Raw genomic sequence first — 16890 nt, forward strand, 5'->3', positions numbered from 1 at the left:
GAACTGTTTGTTTATTTTAATTACGCGCAAAGCAACTTGATGGCTATCTTTAGTAACTGTTCCTAATTTACAAATGATAGTCTAGAGGGAAGAAAGATATTTAAAATTATCCACAGTAAGTTTTTGGACTACTTTTTACCGAGAGAAAGTGTATTTGAATGTCATCTTATTACGCCTCTACAGCGAAAGAGCGAGCAAGTTCGGGGACGCGATTCAAAACAGCGACTCTCTTATTGCAAGTCCTACGCCATAACCACCAGAACATGTGCGGCTGAAACTATTTGGAACTTCCACGTTACTGCTGCAATTTTATTGACTATTATGTATGTTGGACGTTTCCTTTTGGACTTTTGGGTGTTAAAAGTAATTGTAGTTTGAGAAAGGCTTATCAAAATTGTTTTGTGATCAAATGTAATATATATTTATTTTCAGCCGTGTGACTGTCAATTTTATTATTCTTTGGTGAAAGAGTAGCCCAAGATTAGGCGGTGGGTGGTGATGACTAACTGCCTTCCTTCTAGTCGGTCACTGTTAAATTAAGGACGACTAGCGAGGATAGGCCTTGTGAAGCTTTGCACGAAATTCAAACCAGTTATTACAATGAAATAAAGAACACAAATAGGAAAGACCTCTATCGTAATGGCCACAATGCGCTTCTTGTTTCACAACTACAAATACCAACTTCACTTTTAAGAAGGCCCGGCATGGTCAAGCGTGTTAAGGCGTGTGACTCGTAATCTAAGGGTCGCGGGTTCGCATCCTCGTCGCGCCAAATATGCTCGCCCTTTCAGCCGTGGGGGCGTTATAATGTAGCGGTCAATCCCACTATTCAGTGTTAAAAGAGTATTCCAAGAGTTGGCGGTGGGTGGTGATAACTAGCTGCCTTCCCTCTAGTCTTACACTGCTAAATTAGGGACGGCTAGCACATATAGCCCTCGAGTAGCTTTGTGCGAAATTCAAAAGAAACAAACACTTTTAAGAACAGAAACATCCTTGAAATCGATTAAGTATGAAAAACATCAGTTCACCAACATATTTATGATCCAAATCGAAGTACAAACCGTACATTTCACACTTCATACTCTCTTGTACTGGTACAGATATGTAAACAACATTCTTGGATGTTTCACTTCTACCAAACACATACACATTTTTTATTGAACACGCAAACTCCTTTTGCTTTAACATAAAATTCACCATTGAACACAAGAATAACATACAGCTATCTTTTCTTAATATCGGTATTATTAGATCTTACACACAGCTTAAAACAAAAATTCACTGAAAAATCACTCACACAGGTTTCTATATCCTCCGGAATTCTTTCCATGAATTCAAACAAAGTTAATGTATTAAAAGTCCTTAAAAACACAGCTTCAAAACTGTGTTTTATTATGTTACAATATACTGCCCCCCAGTGGCTCAGTGGTATATCTGAGGACATACAATGCTAAAAACCGGGTTTCGATACTCGTGGTGGGCAGTGCACAGATAGCCCATTGTGTAGCTTTGTGCTTAATTTAACACAAAATAGAACAATATAAATACAATATACTGCAGACCTGATGTCGCATATAAATGCCACTAAATTCTGCTGTTAACTTAGCATGCGAGACTTAAACAGATAGGTGTAGAACGGGTTATAAACACCTATCAAAGTCCCCATTGTTGGTTTGCAACTATAACCGGTGAACAATAGCAATTCTTGCTGTGATATTTCTTCATTGGTGTAGCAACTGAAGTGGAAATGGATGACACTTGCTGTTATGCTATGGCTCCTTTTGTCACAAGTGCTTCTTAAAGTTGAAACACTACATGAGACTAATAGTTGATGACTGCGGCAAAAATCTAGATCAAACTGAGTGTCATTGTTTTGGTGATCTTATAATTAATATATTTTAATGTGTTTGTTGGATCTTTTGCTTGATCAGGTTAAAAAAAAAGCATTACTCACTATCACAAATAAATAGGCCCTGCAAATCCCATTAAACAAATTGTCTTCAACATTAATGTTAGAAAACTCGATTTTTTAAAACAGATATGGCCTGTAGGATTAAAGATGAAACTGGTACATGTATGCTTATGTCTACATCAGCAAAGTTTTTTCAGACATATTCTGGATAGAGAAACAACTTAGTGAATTCTGAAATATTGTAACTGTTTGAAACTGAACCCAACCCATTATGAAATGATTGATTCAAAGTTTTGTAGTAATATCTATAAGATGGTAATAGACAATAACCCTATAACCCGAGCGCTTTCGAATGGTAGACTTTTCTTCTTCAGGGGCAAATTGGGAACAATGGTATAATCTAATGATGATAAAAATATAAAGGAAGTTTAGTGACATCATGAAGATCATCCAGGTTTCCAGAAAATGTCTATTTCTCCGTGTACTGTTTCAAGCTTCTCATTTCCGGCAGAATGTAGCCAACAGCAAGAGTGTATGTGAAAAGGTGTTAGGGATATTTTGTATTAGAAATGTCAATGTATATAAACCTAAACGTTTAAATAAAATAAAAGTGACAGCTGGAGACTGACTGAAAAAGATATGTTGCACTAATCAATTTATAAAAACAGATATGAAAAATTATGTTAAACAAATAATAAGTTTTAGGAAATTCAACATTCACATCACATAAAAAATCAAAGATTAAATATTATTTTTCTGCCAGAGATAAAACCAATGAATGAAGACCAATGATTCCAGGATTTATATTAATTCCGAAAGGTGATTACATTAGTAATCTACTAAGCTTCTTTTATTTCTCTATCTGCTTTAATTTTTAATCCTGTTTAAATACCAGTGAGAATAACATCGTTAATGTAACGACCGAATTGATTAAGGTGTTGAGCAGCAAGGAGATATTTTTCAGTGTTACTAGAAGACTTATGTTTACTGAAGTTGTTTGTATATGTCTTACATATTAGTGATTGCATTTTTCACAGTGTAAATAGCTGAGTACAGCCATCAATTTGCATGCTGTAAATTAGAAAAGAAAGTTATCTACCAAATGACGTAATAAAACAAGACTATCAAAGGGATGATCTTCCAGTGTGGGAGTAAGGCATGTCTGCAGCACCTAAACTGCATGATTCTGGTTTGACTGGTCTCCACCTAGTTCTTAAACAAACTGGTTTTCTGGCTTACGAGATGTTTGCCAGTGTGTCTAGCATTTGGTTAAGCTGTAGCTATATATGAAAGATAAACTTCTAGTACGTTGCTAGCCAAGGCGTTGGAGATTCAATCCAATGTGTCTAATTAAGATGTGATTACTGGTGATGATCTCAGTTCACCTGTTGAGGAGGAAGCGAATGACAGAAACTATATGGCCAGTCAAAGAAACAACAATATTACTGATTTGGTTAATGCAGTGGTACCTTGGTTCTCGAACTTAATCCGTTCTAGAAGGCTGTTCGAAAACCAAATCAATTTTTCCCATAAGAAATACTGTAAATTAAATTAATCCGTTACAGATCTCCAAAAATTACGCATTATGAAGCATTTCAAGTAAAAATATTGCTTATTTATACCTGTATAATAATACTTATATGCATAAAGTCAACCACAAAAACTATAAACACAATAAAAAAACAATAAATGAAAATTTAACTGCACTTTACCTGTGCTGAGGAGAGCTGATGGCGTAAGTAAATGGTGGTGAGGAACGTGGAGAGTAGGAGGGTTATTATTGTTTGGAAGGGAAGTCGCCTTCCATAAAAACATCAGGTAACTCTCCTTCTGGGATTCTTTCTCTTTTCTGTCTCTTTGCACCGCTACAACCTGCTTGAGACTCACTGGACCTGTTTCTCACTAAAATCTTGTCTAACGAGGTTTGATTCTGCCTGTATTTTAAAATCTTTCTACAGTAAGACATGGTATTGTTATTGAAAAGGTTTATGCTGCGGTTTGCTACAGCTTTGTCAGGGTGAAATTTGTCCACAAAACTTTGTAACTCTCCCTATTTTTCACATATTTCCTTGATTAGTGAACTAGGAACATCCTCCCTTCCTCCTCCTCATCTGAAGACACTTCCTCAGTTGCCTTCTGTTGCTGCTCCTTCTGAAGGTCTTGGAGTTCTTCCATGGTGAGCTCAGTGTTGTGGTTTTCCACCAACTCCTACACATTATCACCACTCACATTCAAGCCCATACACTTGCCTAGTGAGACAATATCCTCGACAACAGGCTCAGCCTCAAAGCCTTCAAAGACTCTTTTTGCTACTGAGTCTAACCACAATTTCTTCCAGACTAAGTTCATGGTCCTCAAAGACACTTCCCTCCAGGCTTTGTATATGATCCTCAAGCAATGGAGCATATTAAAGTGATTTTTTTCCAGAACTTTCTGAGGGTTAACTCTGTGTCAGAGGTCACTTCAAAGCACCTTTGAAACAGTGCTTTGGTGTAGAGTTTCCTAAAGCTCGATATGACCTGCTGGTCCATGGCTGAATGAGAGGAGTCGTGTTAGGGGGCAAGAGCTTCACCGTAATAAAGTTGTACTCCTCCACCAACCTGTCCTCCACGCCTGGTGGGTGAGAGATGCATTGTCCATCACAATAAGGGCCTTGAGTGACAACTGTTTTTCCGTGAGATAATTCTTTACACTTGGGGCAAACACTTCATGGACCCACTCCATAAAAAATTGCCTGGTTACCCATGCTTTACTATTAGCCCTCCACATGACATTTAGTTTATTTTTTAGGACATTATTTTTCTTGAAAACCCTCGGGTTCTCAGAATGGTACACAAGCAAAGGCTTATGTTTTAAGTCCCCACTTGCATTACTACATAACAATAGAGTTAGCCTGTCCTTCATTGGCTTGTGTCATAGCAGTGACTTCTCTTTGGTGATGTAGATCCTCTTCGGCATTTTCTTCCAAAAGAGGCCTGTCTCATCACAGTTGAACACTTGTTGGGGAATAAAACCCTCAACTTCTACATAGTCCTTAAATTCCATAACAAATTTATCAGCAGCGTCTTTGTTAGAACTGGCACCCTCCCCATGTCTCACCACACTATGTATGCCACTTCTCTTCCTAAATTTTTCAAACCACCCCCTACTAGCCTTAAAAACATCACTTGTATCAGAACTCGTTCCAGGTGTTTTTCAAGAGGTCAGCATGCAATTGCTTTGCTTTCTCACAAATGATGGTCTCAGAAATGCTATCACCAGCTAACTTCTTTTCGTTTACCCAAATCAACAATAGTTTTTCTATCTCTTCCATTGTTTATGATCTTTTTTTTGTAAGCACCGTCACTCCTTTTGCAACATCAGCTCCTTTGATGACCTCTTTATTTTACAGTATGGTGCAGACTGTAGACTTCGCCATACCAAACTGTGTAGCAAGGTCAGACATGCAAACACCACTCTCATTCTTCGCTATGAGATCTTTTTTCACCTCTATTGTGGCTCTGGCAACTTTTCTTTTTCGTTTGCTGCTTTCATTATCCTTCTTTGACCCCATGATGGCTTATTTAATCAGAATATTTAGAAAACAACAAAAAACAAAACAAAAAGAAAAACGAGAACGTTCACAGCAGATTTTAGCGGGGGTGTGGACTGAGCGACAGGTGCGGGTAAAATGTTTTGGGCAAGCTTAGCGTGGGTTAAAAATGGTCGAAGGGTCGTTTGAATCATCAGTCAGGTTATTTCTGGGATTCGGGCCACGACAGCTTGGTTCGGGAACCGAGTTTATGTTCGACAACCGAGACATTTTTTTTTCTCAAACAATATGTTCGAAAGCCGAATTGTTCGAGAGGGGAGTCGTTCGAGAACCGAAGTACCACTGTATATGAATAAAAATGTTTTATTTATTACAGGAAAGTACTCTACAGATAATGTATGTTAATGGAATATACGAGAGTATCACTAGACTCACGCCACATGAGACTTTGATCTGTGCTTTGTAACTATAGCTGGTAGAATTTCAATCACGTAGTACTAAAATATAGGTAAGACAGGTGAAATTATTTGAGAAAAATTAAGTCCATGAATAGTATATCTAAATGTGATAAATATAACTTAAGGTGTATATTATTTTATGAAATATTTTAATCATGAATATTGTAATATTTTTGAATATATTATCAATACACGTTGGAATAAGCTCAATTCTGCGTGAAATGTAGGCTGTGATGCCATAGGAGATTTGTTACACTTTGAGTGAGGTGTAGATATTCTTCCTATGGCGAACTTGTTGCTGAACAAAATCGCTAGTGAGGGGAGATGTAGATGATAAAGAATTCTGATGGTCAACTAAATAAGGTCAAAACCTATGCAGTGCTCAATCTATACTGGCCACTAGTGTGGATTCTCCACCTCTAAAGACCCTGTTCTTCAAGCAGGTGATAGTGGAATACAGGATAGTTGCAGATCACCATTATTTCTATGACACAAAACAATAAAAACCCTACCATCCAAGGGTTTCCGAAAGGTAGACCTTTCTTCTTCAGTGGTATTCCTGTGATAATTTCAAAGATAGCTAAGGTTCTGGTCGAGCTCAAGATCCAAGGATATTTGCATTGAATACAGTCTGCAGATAGTGGTTTTAATGTTCTATGGGCAAGATGCATACGAGCACACATAACCTGTAAACACAGAGCTCGACCACACGTTTAGTTTTGGTGTTTTTACACTTTGTTTTGACAGGATTTTCAGGATGAATATTTTGTAACAGGGACATTACAACTTTAATACACAGTCATAACTGAGCATTTTTCTGAATAGGCAAATTATTTGATTCTGTATTTTCAAACTTGCTCTCACATATTTATAAATTAAGGTCTTTAACCACCCTGTCTGTCTTAATTTCTGAATCAGCCAGTAGTTTAACAGTATTTTCTATATTGCAGATACGTACAAGAATCACTGAAAATGAAATAAATCAGAAATGAATGTTTCAGTTTCTGGTTCAGTGATACTCCAAACTTGGATTGGCCATACTATCATATTTTTGAAGCTAATTTAGGCATCGATGATATGGTTTGACATCCAGTCTCAAGCAGCCCATTTTGTCATCATCTGATACCTCATCATTGGCAGGCTCTCCACCAATAGAACCTAGGGAGCCAAGGAAGGTGAGCTGAGACAAGTCAACGACATCTAACACATCAGCTGTACAGCTGTTCCTTACTGAATACAGCCCCTTGTAAACGTGATAGCATGAACACAAACTGGCCTGGACCAAGAAGTGCCCTATATGAGGATGTTTCATTGAGAGAGATTTCTACCATAATCATATGTATGCATGATCACAAGATAATATATACCTGTAATAGGTAAAACAGCCGAAGGCTCGATCAGCTGTAGCAGCAGTTTTCACTAAGCATCAGGACATCAAACTTTAACACTATTGGTAGCAAACTGTAATGTGGCAATGATGGATAGAGTAAAACACTTCCCAACAAACCTCGATGGAGATTAAACAGCAGCTCATGCTGCATCAGATAGCAGTTTAAAATATCATTGGATACTTTCTTAAGTATATTACTTTACTTATATTTAATTTGAGAGATTAAAGGAGAGGAAAATTGTAAACGACGCGAGTGCTTTGGTTTATAATGTTGTTTTTGCCTTGTTTAATTTAAGTATTGCTGGACAATTAATTTTACAGGGTAATAGTGGGTTATTTCGGCTTATTTAGCACAATGTGAGTAAAATTTTATGTGGAATTGTTTCTATAGTTTTAGATTTGAAAACGAATTAGTTAACATAAGAAATATATTTCACCCATTTATTTAAATATTATTTTTAATTATATTGTTTTTAATAATAACCCTTTGGTCATAACGAGGCAGACAAGTAAGTTATTAACTTCAGTTTTCCCGACTAGTGTGAGAGCCATAACACATTTATCTGTGTTTCTTATAGCAATAACATATAATCAAATGTACAGGGACCAACCTAATATTAGAGTAGAAATTCGACCATAATTTCGAATTTACTACATACGCAGCGAATTACTCCAATAGAGTTACGTTAAAAAAAAAAACACGCTAAAATGAGGGGCTCAATTCCCCTTGGTGGGCTAAGCACATAGCTCGATGTGGTTTTTGCTATGAGAAAACACACACATAACTATCAGTTTTAAAATAATTACCCATAATTACATCACTAAATAATAACTCTTAAATTAAACAGTCTTGTTTATCTAACAAATCTTTGCATTTTATCTTCTGATTGTTTAGGTAAGTGTTTGTTTTTGAATTTCACGCAAAGCTACACGAGGGCTATCTGCGTTAGTTGTTCCTACTTTAGCAGTGTACATTATTATTTTCTCTATTTCCCACCGCCTTTTGCTGTTATTTAATTTTAATTTTGATTTTAACTTCATAGAAAATAGTTAACAATTCTTATAAACGTTACACACCCTTTTAACACAAAACTAAATCTGATACAAACAATTCGAATCTATATATTACGTCACACTCATTAAACATAACCCTTTATTCTCCTGAAGAAGAACAGTCAACTGTTCGATAACGCTCGAGTTTTGTGTCTCGTTCAGAGAGTTGATATTGGAGTTAATGAGTTTTGATGGTATTGTTTGTTTATTTGTTTTTGAATTTCGCGCAAAGTTACTCGAGGGTTATCTGCGCTAGCCGTCCCTAAGTTAGCAATGTAAGACTAGAAAGAAGACACCACCCACCGCCAACTTTTGGGCTACTCTTTTACCAATGAATAGTGGCATTGACAGTCACACTATAACGCCAACAGGGCTGAAAGGGCGAGCATGTTTGGTGCGACAGGGATTCGACTCCACGACCCTCGGATTACGAGTCGAGTGCCTTAACCACCTGGCTATGTTGGGCCAGGTTTTATAGTAATAAAAGTATATATAATTTAATTTCCTTAATGATCAATCAGCTGTTTTCCGTCATAATCAATTTAGCATCCGATTTTAATTAACGTATCAACATGAAATATGGCAGGTGTTTATTAAAAAGTACGAGTCTATTCTACAAAAGATATTTTTGTCCATTGCATAGTTCACATATTGCGTTTACATAATTTAATGAACGTGTAAAATATATATCTACACTTCTTTTTACTATCTATATAGATTTCACCTGGTATTCAATCTTCTCTGCCATTCGATTTCGCTACATCAGCAGAGTAAGTTAAAAATGAATAGTTGACAAATCTGACGTCAAATATATAACCATAATAATATTGAATGGTACTCTAAGTCGTGTATTTTGCACTTTGACCCCAATCCCTGCACATAGGTTTAACTGAATTGAGCTGTTTTTGTTAGCGAGTTATCTAATAACTGCAGGCAGCAAGCCCTTAGTCAGAATATCTCCTACTAACTGTGCGAGGTAAAAAGTACAAGCCATGTCTTTTGTATTCTGAAAAAAAAAAACTGATGTTTGTTGGTTTATTTAAAACCATGTTTGAGCTCGAGAGTTAAGATCTGAGATACTGTTTAGATGTTACACAGCGAGATTCGTATAACTTAAGTTCCCGTGCGTGGTGTTTGTGCAGTTCCTGTTCAAATATCTCCTTGTGTAAATTCGATTTATGTTTGTTTGTTTGTTTCTGAATTTCACAGAAAGCTACACGAGGTTTATCTTCACGAGGGCTATCTGCACTAAATTCGATTCGAACTGTTACTTTCATTTTTTATTCACAGCTGGTAAGATTCTTGAGAATATCTCATGTTGTTTTTTTACGTTCATCATAACCGTATACAGTATAAAGTCTACTTCATGTTTTAAGGAGAAGCATGTATGAAAGTATTGTTAAGTGTTTCTAAAATGAGCTGATTTTGAAATCTATGTAAAAACTTATATTTCACAGTGACTATTTAGACGCTACCTTAACATAATTTATCTAAACTATGGGGTTAATCTTATTTAGTATTTTCAGTTTTTTATTTTAATTTCAATTTCAAGAGGTGAAACGTGCACCAGCGGGAGTGCGTACTGTTACTAAAGTGTACACACACTTTTCTTTGTAGAGTGCACAGTATAACTTGGCCATTGTATTGTTTGTTGTGTTGCATTATACCTGAGTTTATTCTTTTGTTTTGTAAGTTGTGGTATTGTAATTAAATATATGTTATCTCTGTTAGCAACGATGTATCTTGTCTTTGTCTTCAAGAGACCTTACAATTGCTTCTCGAGAGAGGATTAATTACAAATCCAGAAATTCACGAACCTTCTGTTGTTAGCAAGTGTAACCAACTACTTTGCAGCTAACCGCATGACACCACAATTCTAAGTAATTTTCTGCACTTTTGCAAAACTCTTAAGCGTTGCATTGCCAAAATAAGTCATCATCAGCAGCAGTCGTTAAGCTGACCTGAGTTAACAAATTCGTCTCCCATTTCGTTAATTATATTCACAGTTTATGTAAACTAAAACATTGTGTACATATTTACTCATCGTGTACCAAACCTGAAATATTAAAGTGAGGGTTATTAGATATCTTTTCCTTATGCATGTTTAATTAGTATAACTTCAATATGAATTAAACTGGAGCAGCATGAAACTGGTTTTAATAATTTAAAAGAGTGATATTGCATATTTATAAAGTAAGACAGATTCATTTAATGTGTTTGCTTAGAAAGCATAAGCTAATGCTATTAAGTAACAATGACAATTCATTGTCGTTTTTGTATTTTATCATTAGCTTCCTGAATTTCATTAGTATTTATGATTTTTACTAAATTGTTACTGTACTAAGTTTATAAAACTTTTATAAAATTATGTGCACGAGAAACAGGATTTGTTAATCTGTTTTTGTACTATTTACAGACATTGAATTCATTTGTAAGACTCGTTTAAACGCTTAGAAGACTTCGAATGTTGGCATCTAGTGACGAAATAAGGATTTCTAAAGTAAAAATGATGAATATTTTCCACATTTCCCAACCAATAAGTTGATGTTCGTTTAGGTTCTGATTATAGTTTCATAACGAGATGTTAGAAAAATTGAGGTTTCTTTCTTTTGGGTATAGAAGAGCTTAAAGTTCATTATAGGGTATTTTGACATTTCAGCCTTTCCTTGTCTGTCGTCTCAAACCCTTACCCAAGACAAAATTAAAAGTTTAATTTAGCCGTAAAGATCGAGTACGTTCAGTGACAAGGACTCGAATCCGCCAGCACAAGATTGCGAATCGAGCACCCTGACTATCAGAACATGCCGGCATGGCCAGGTGGTTAAGATGCTCGACTCCTAATCTGAGGGTCGCTGGTTCGAATCCCCGTCACATCAAACATGCTTGCCCTTTTAACCGTGGGGCATTATAATGGTCAATCCCACTTTTAATTAGTAAAAGAGTAGCCCAAGAGTTGTCGGTGGGTGGTGATAACTAGCTGTCTTCCCTCTAGTCTTACACTGCTAAATTAGGGACGGCTAGCGCCAATAGCTCTCGTGTAACTTGGCGCGAAATTCAAAAACTAACAAGTGGGTGTCTTTGTTTCGTTTTAATTTCCAGTGTAATAATCTCATATGATGGACGAATAAGTTTACCTTTTGATAAAAATAAGATAACTTTAGTATCATCACTCAATGACGCACAAATGTAAAAAATAGGACCTATCACTCATTTATCATTATAAAATACTTTTTATCAATGTAAGGTAACTGCACATTCTAGAACTAAAATTGTTTAAAATAACGTATTAAAAAATCTTATTAGTAGTATTAAACGTTGCAAGTCCTTGCACTAGAGAACTGATGTTTACAGTGATTAGAATGACTCGAATTATTAGTTGGGTACCCTGTTGTTAATGATCTTATCAAACTACAGTCTCAGCAACAACAACAAAACAATATTTGATTGTAATGTTAGTTTAAATGTTATGTGCCAACATATTATAAATATCATAGCAATTAAATGTATTTTATGCAACTAAAAATAAGGAAAAATGAGGTAGATTGTTACTTAAAAAAGTTCATAAATATATCAATGATTTGCTACTTGTCCTTTTTCTTAACCCTAAAACGACTCTCTTCTTCAGATACTCAGGTGCGATATTAACTCCAGCTTATTCAGGTTTTTTCCAAAACTAAGTCAGTCATGGGAAGATCTAGAAGACGTCTCATTAATTAATGACAGTCTAAAAAACCTTGTACGTAACTGGCTGCACACACATGTCAAGTCGCCATTCTACCCAGATTAAGTTCCGTTATCATACCTATAATTTAACGCAAATTTGTTTTCTCAGAAGTAATATTTAAATTAAAAAGGGAAAACATTCAGGGAATTATTTGCATACTTGCTTTTCATACATTTAAAAGACTTGAGAAGAAAAAATCAGAATCCGTCACATACCTTAACAGTAATATTGATCCAACCATTGTCTATTTTTAATTGAAATAACAGTTTGTAGAAGATATGATGCACTTACTGATTTTAAGATTTGATTTAACTTTTATTAAGTGCAAAACTACATTATGGCGTGTCTATGGTCTGCCAGCCACTGGTATGGAAATCTGAATTTTCGCTTCGTAAACCTATAAATAGCCCGATATGGCCACGTGGTTAGGGCACTCGACTCGTTGGGTTCGTTGGGAAACGAGTAGACCAGAAGTTGGCAGTGGATTGTGATTATGAGCTGCCTTCTCTCTAATCTTATACTGCTAACTCATGGACGACTCGTGCAAATAGCTCATTTCAAGTTTGTTAGAAGAAAAAAACCCAGCAGAAATACATAAATGTTAAAACCAACGAAACACCTAAATATTTTTGTTAATTTTCAAATACATGTAAACTGTTTTAAATATAGTATATTTGTCATTTTTATTTTAAGTATAGAAATAGCGGTCATTGAGAGCGTTACCAACAAGAAGGATACAAATATACTTCAGTAGTATCAATCCTTATATCAGGATCACTATGAACTCAGCTCGTGCACTGTACACATTGATTCCATATTGTTTTCTTATAAACATTTTAGTTATCTGTTAAGTATAGAACACAAAATGTACTGAGTCAAGCGAGTTTTCTTTTTGCTCTAACGATAATGTCTTTAATTAACTCTCTTTTTGATTCTCAGTGCTGTGAATGTTTTTGTTTGTTTGTTTCTGAAAGTATTTACAGACAGCATAATGTTTTATACAACCGTGATCACCACCAATATTCAGCAATTATTTACCTATTAATGGATAATCGGTGGGATTTTCTATTAAAGACATAGATTGTTTATTATACGGAGTTTAACATCTTTCTAATTACTTTTTTGAGATTAGCCCACGCCTATAATATATTCTGTCCATTACAGACAGTGGAATAATTGTGCCATCACCACCAGAATAGCCATTCACCGGTTCTTGTCACAGATGGCTGAAGTGCCCGTGTACATCATTGATATGTATGCATACAGACTATAAACCTTTAAGCAAAGTGTATACAAAAACAACACAGATGTCCCGCACTGACTTCAAGTTAACTTGCAAGTGAAACTAAAGGCGAATCTTTTCTATGTTATTCATTTCATCACTAGTATTTAAGTTATATAACATTTGGATATCTTTAAATTTTATATCAACCGCATTTGATCCCCATTTTTCAGTTATTTTATCTTTTCTATTTGTCTTATAAGTTTGTCAAAGCACCTGCCTCGTAAATGTTTCACCAACATACAGATCAAGTGTCCAATCATTTCACTTTGTTTGCGTTCGAAATATACATAATTTTTTTATGTATATATTAACGTCGATGCTAAGGTCAATTCGAAAGGTGGAGCACCTAGATGAATTTTCTGTGCTAATTACGTTTTAAAATATTCATTGAATCATGGGCTTCATTTTCTTTACAAGCCAGGAAGCTTCCTAATCGTTTATTCATTAGTCTCTGTCTCAAGTGTGAAGCATACACATCAATTTGAACTGTTTCACATTCAATAGTTTGCAACTTTTGTCGCAGTGTTTTATGAACATACAAACTACAGTGATTATTTATTTGGTTGGAAAATTTTTCTGGCCTACGCATTGTAAGATACATTAGCATCATAGCTAATGAATATTTTCTGGATAATGTCATCAGTTCTGTTTTTCTAGAAGAACAAATGTAACACCCTCATTAAAGTCTTCGAGGACCGCTATTTATTCTACATCGTAGAACGTGGTTTTTGTATGTTGTTAGTGCACATAAGGTTGTGACTATATCATATTAGCAGAACCTTTAAAAACTCGGTTTGTAATCCAGAGTTAAATACTTCATTATCCATTTCAAATTCCCGTCCCATCAAACATCCTCCCCATTTTAGCCATAGGGGTTTTATAATTATAACGTATCGGTCAGTCCAACCATTCGTTAATAAAACAGAGTAAGGGTTGTGATGACTAACCGTCTTCCCTCTCATCTTACGTTGCTAAATTAGGGAAGGCTAGCGCGAAATTGAAAAGCAGACACTTTATATTGTTTGGTATTTGCTGAACATCTTTCGAACCATCCTTCCATTCCTATTTATACAGATAATTCGAAATCAGGTAACTGTGTGGGCTCTGCCATGGTTTGTTGTGGTTCGTTGGTTGCGCGCAGAATCTCCTCTACAGCTTCTGTGTTCAGTGCTGAACTGTACGCCAATTCTCTTGCCCTGGATCACTTAGAAGCTAAGCAGTACTCAAACTACATGATTTATATTGACTCGCTTAGTTCTCTACTGGCCTTGGAATCGCTTCACATTAGTTCATATTCTGTTCTCGCCGCTATTCAAAACCGACTGGCCCATTTCTCTTTAACATCTACTTCTATCCAGTTTTTCTGGATACCAGGCCACATTGGTATTCACAGGAACGAACTCGCCGACATCGCAGCTAAATCTATCTGCTCTGGCACTATCACTGCTGTGCCTGTCCTATACATGGACTATGGTCCTGTACTCAAGGCTCGGCTCATTGCCAGCTGGCAGTCGACTTGGAGTGAGCACCGCGAAAACAAGCTTTTTCAAATAAAACTCTATATTAGACTTTGGCCATCTTGCTTCCGTAAGGATCGGAAAGAGGAAGTTGTTTTAACTAGACTACGCATTGGTTACAGTTTTTTAACTCATCATTTTCTTTTATCTGTAACTGATGCACCATTGTGTAGTCTGTGTAACACTCAGATCACAATAAGCCACATTTTACTTTCTTTACGGCACCATTTTAAACATGATCTGTCCCAAGCTTTGTCCATAACGTTAGACAGTGTTATTGGTGATGGTGAAACTGTCCACCTTGGAAATGTTTTTAGTGTTTTAAAGCCCATTAATCCTTTTAATGCTATTTAAGTTTTTTAATTTATACATTAGAATTTTCTTAATGTGATTCCCTTTTAAGAATCAAAGTCCATCTAGTGCGATTTGAAATTAGATGGCCGTAATATCAAATAACTCTGAACCAGGACTGGAAAGGCCAACTTCAGGTGACTAATGGTGGTTTTTTGTACTTACCTGTTGGGCCTGGCATGGCCAAGCGCGTAAGGCGTGCGACTCGTAATCCGAGGGTCGCGGGTTCGCGCCCGCGTCGCGCTAAACATGCTCGCCCTCCCAACCGTGGGGGTGTATAATGTGACGGTCAATCCCACTATTCGTTGGTAAAAGAGTAGCCCAAGAGTTGGCGGTGGGTGGTGATGACTAGCTGCCTTCCCTCTAGTCTTACACTGCTAAATTAGGGACGGCTAGCACAGATAGCCCTCGTGTAGCTTTGTGCGAAATTCCAAAACAAAACAAAACTTACCTGTTAGTCTTCCTGACAAGTTATGACAATTACAATTATGTCACAGAAAGTTCTTTACAACTTGTATTACTGTAGTTGTCCCCCGCTAGTACAGCGGTATGTCTCCAGATTTACAACGCTAAAAGCAACGGTTCGATTCCCCTCAAAGCAACGGTTCGATTCCCCTCGGTGGGCTGAGCAGATAGCCCGCTGTGGCTTTGCTATAAGAAAAACACATAACACACACATTACTGTAGTTTTTTTCTTAACCTTGTAGACTAGATGTAAACATTGGTTTTATGCTATTTATGTTTTTAAACTTTGTTTTGTTTTACCTTAATTTCCATTTATGAATTTTACTAAATTTTTTTTTATCTTTTTACCGGATGTTTGGCGCAGATAATCTTGCTGCTTTGTGCCATAAAACACTAAATCAACCAACCGACCAAACAGACTACTTTAGCTTGTATAATGAAACTGAATCAAAATCAACTATTGTGAGTTATTCAATCCATCAACAAATACTAGTTCGACATACAAGACGTTTTTTAAATAAGTCAATGTTAAATGATTTTTTATATATTATACATGTCCTGTTGTCCTAATAAATCAATTTCTTTTTTAAAAAGTCCTTCAGCGTTGTCTCTTATATTGTGTAATGCATTGTTTTGCCGCCATTGACGTAATGCTGTCAGTGAAGCAAAGTCTTTATAACATCTGACTTCTTCTTATAGTGTATAAAATCATAAGTTCCTCCAAACCTATTTGAGCATTGTGTCTTTAAAGTATATTTGTCAGACTCTTTGATACCAAACATATCATTTGTGTTGCAGTAAAGGTAAAATATAGTTGTGTTATTTTATTTATAATGTCATCGATATCTTACGTGCCACACATCTTATTTACTTTCCTCATCAGATTTTTAGTTATTGAATGTTTCATCACTACTGCATTCTGTTGTAAGTATAAACAGATTCTTGTCATGATTGCTTACCGCATACGATGTTAGTTGATAAATGTGTTTTATTACTAGAATATCTGTATACCATAAGTTACATGATTTCTGTCACTTTAAGAGTATCTATGTTCTGTTCACCACGGGTATCGAAATCCAGTTTCTGGCGTTGTAAGTCCGGAAACACTGTTGTGGTGAGGCTGGGGGGATTGATAAGCACGGAGGCTCGTTACTCGATTCTCGAGCAGGATGTAGCACAGATTGTGCATAGCATAACCTCGTG

The sequence above is a fragment of the Tachypleus tridentatus genome, chromosome 1 (genome assembly GCF_004210375.1).
Source record: "Tachypleus tridentatus isolate NWPU-2018 chromosome 1, ASM421037v1, whole genome shotgun sequence".
NCBI lineage: Eukaryota > Metazoa > Arthropoda > Merostomata > Xiphosura > Limulidae > Tachypleus > Tachypleus tridentatus.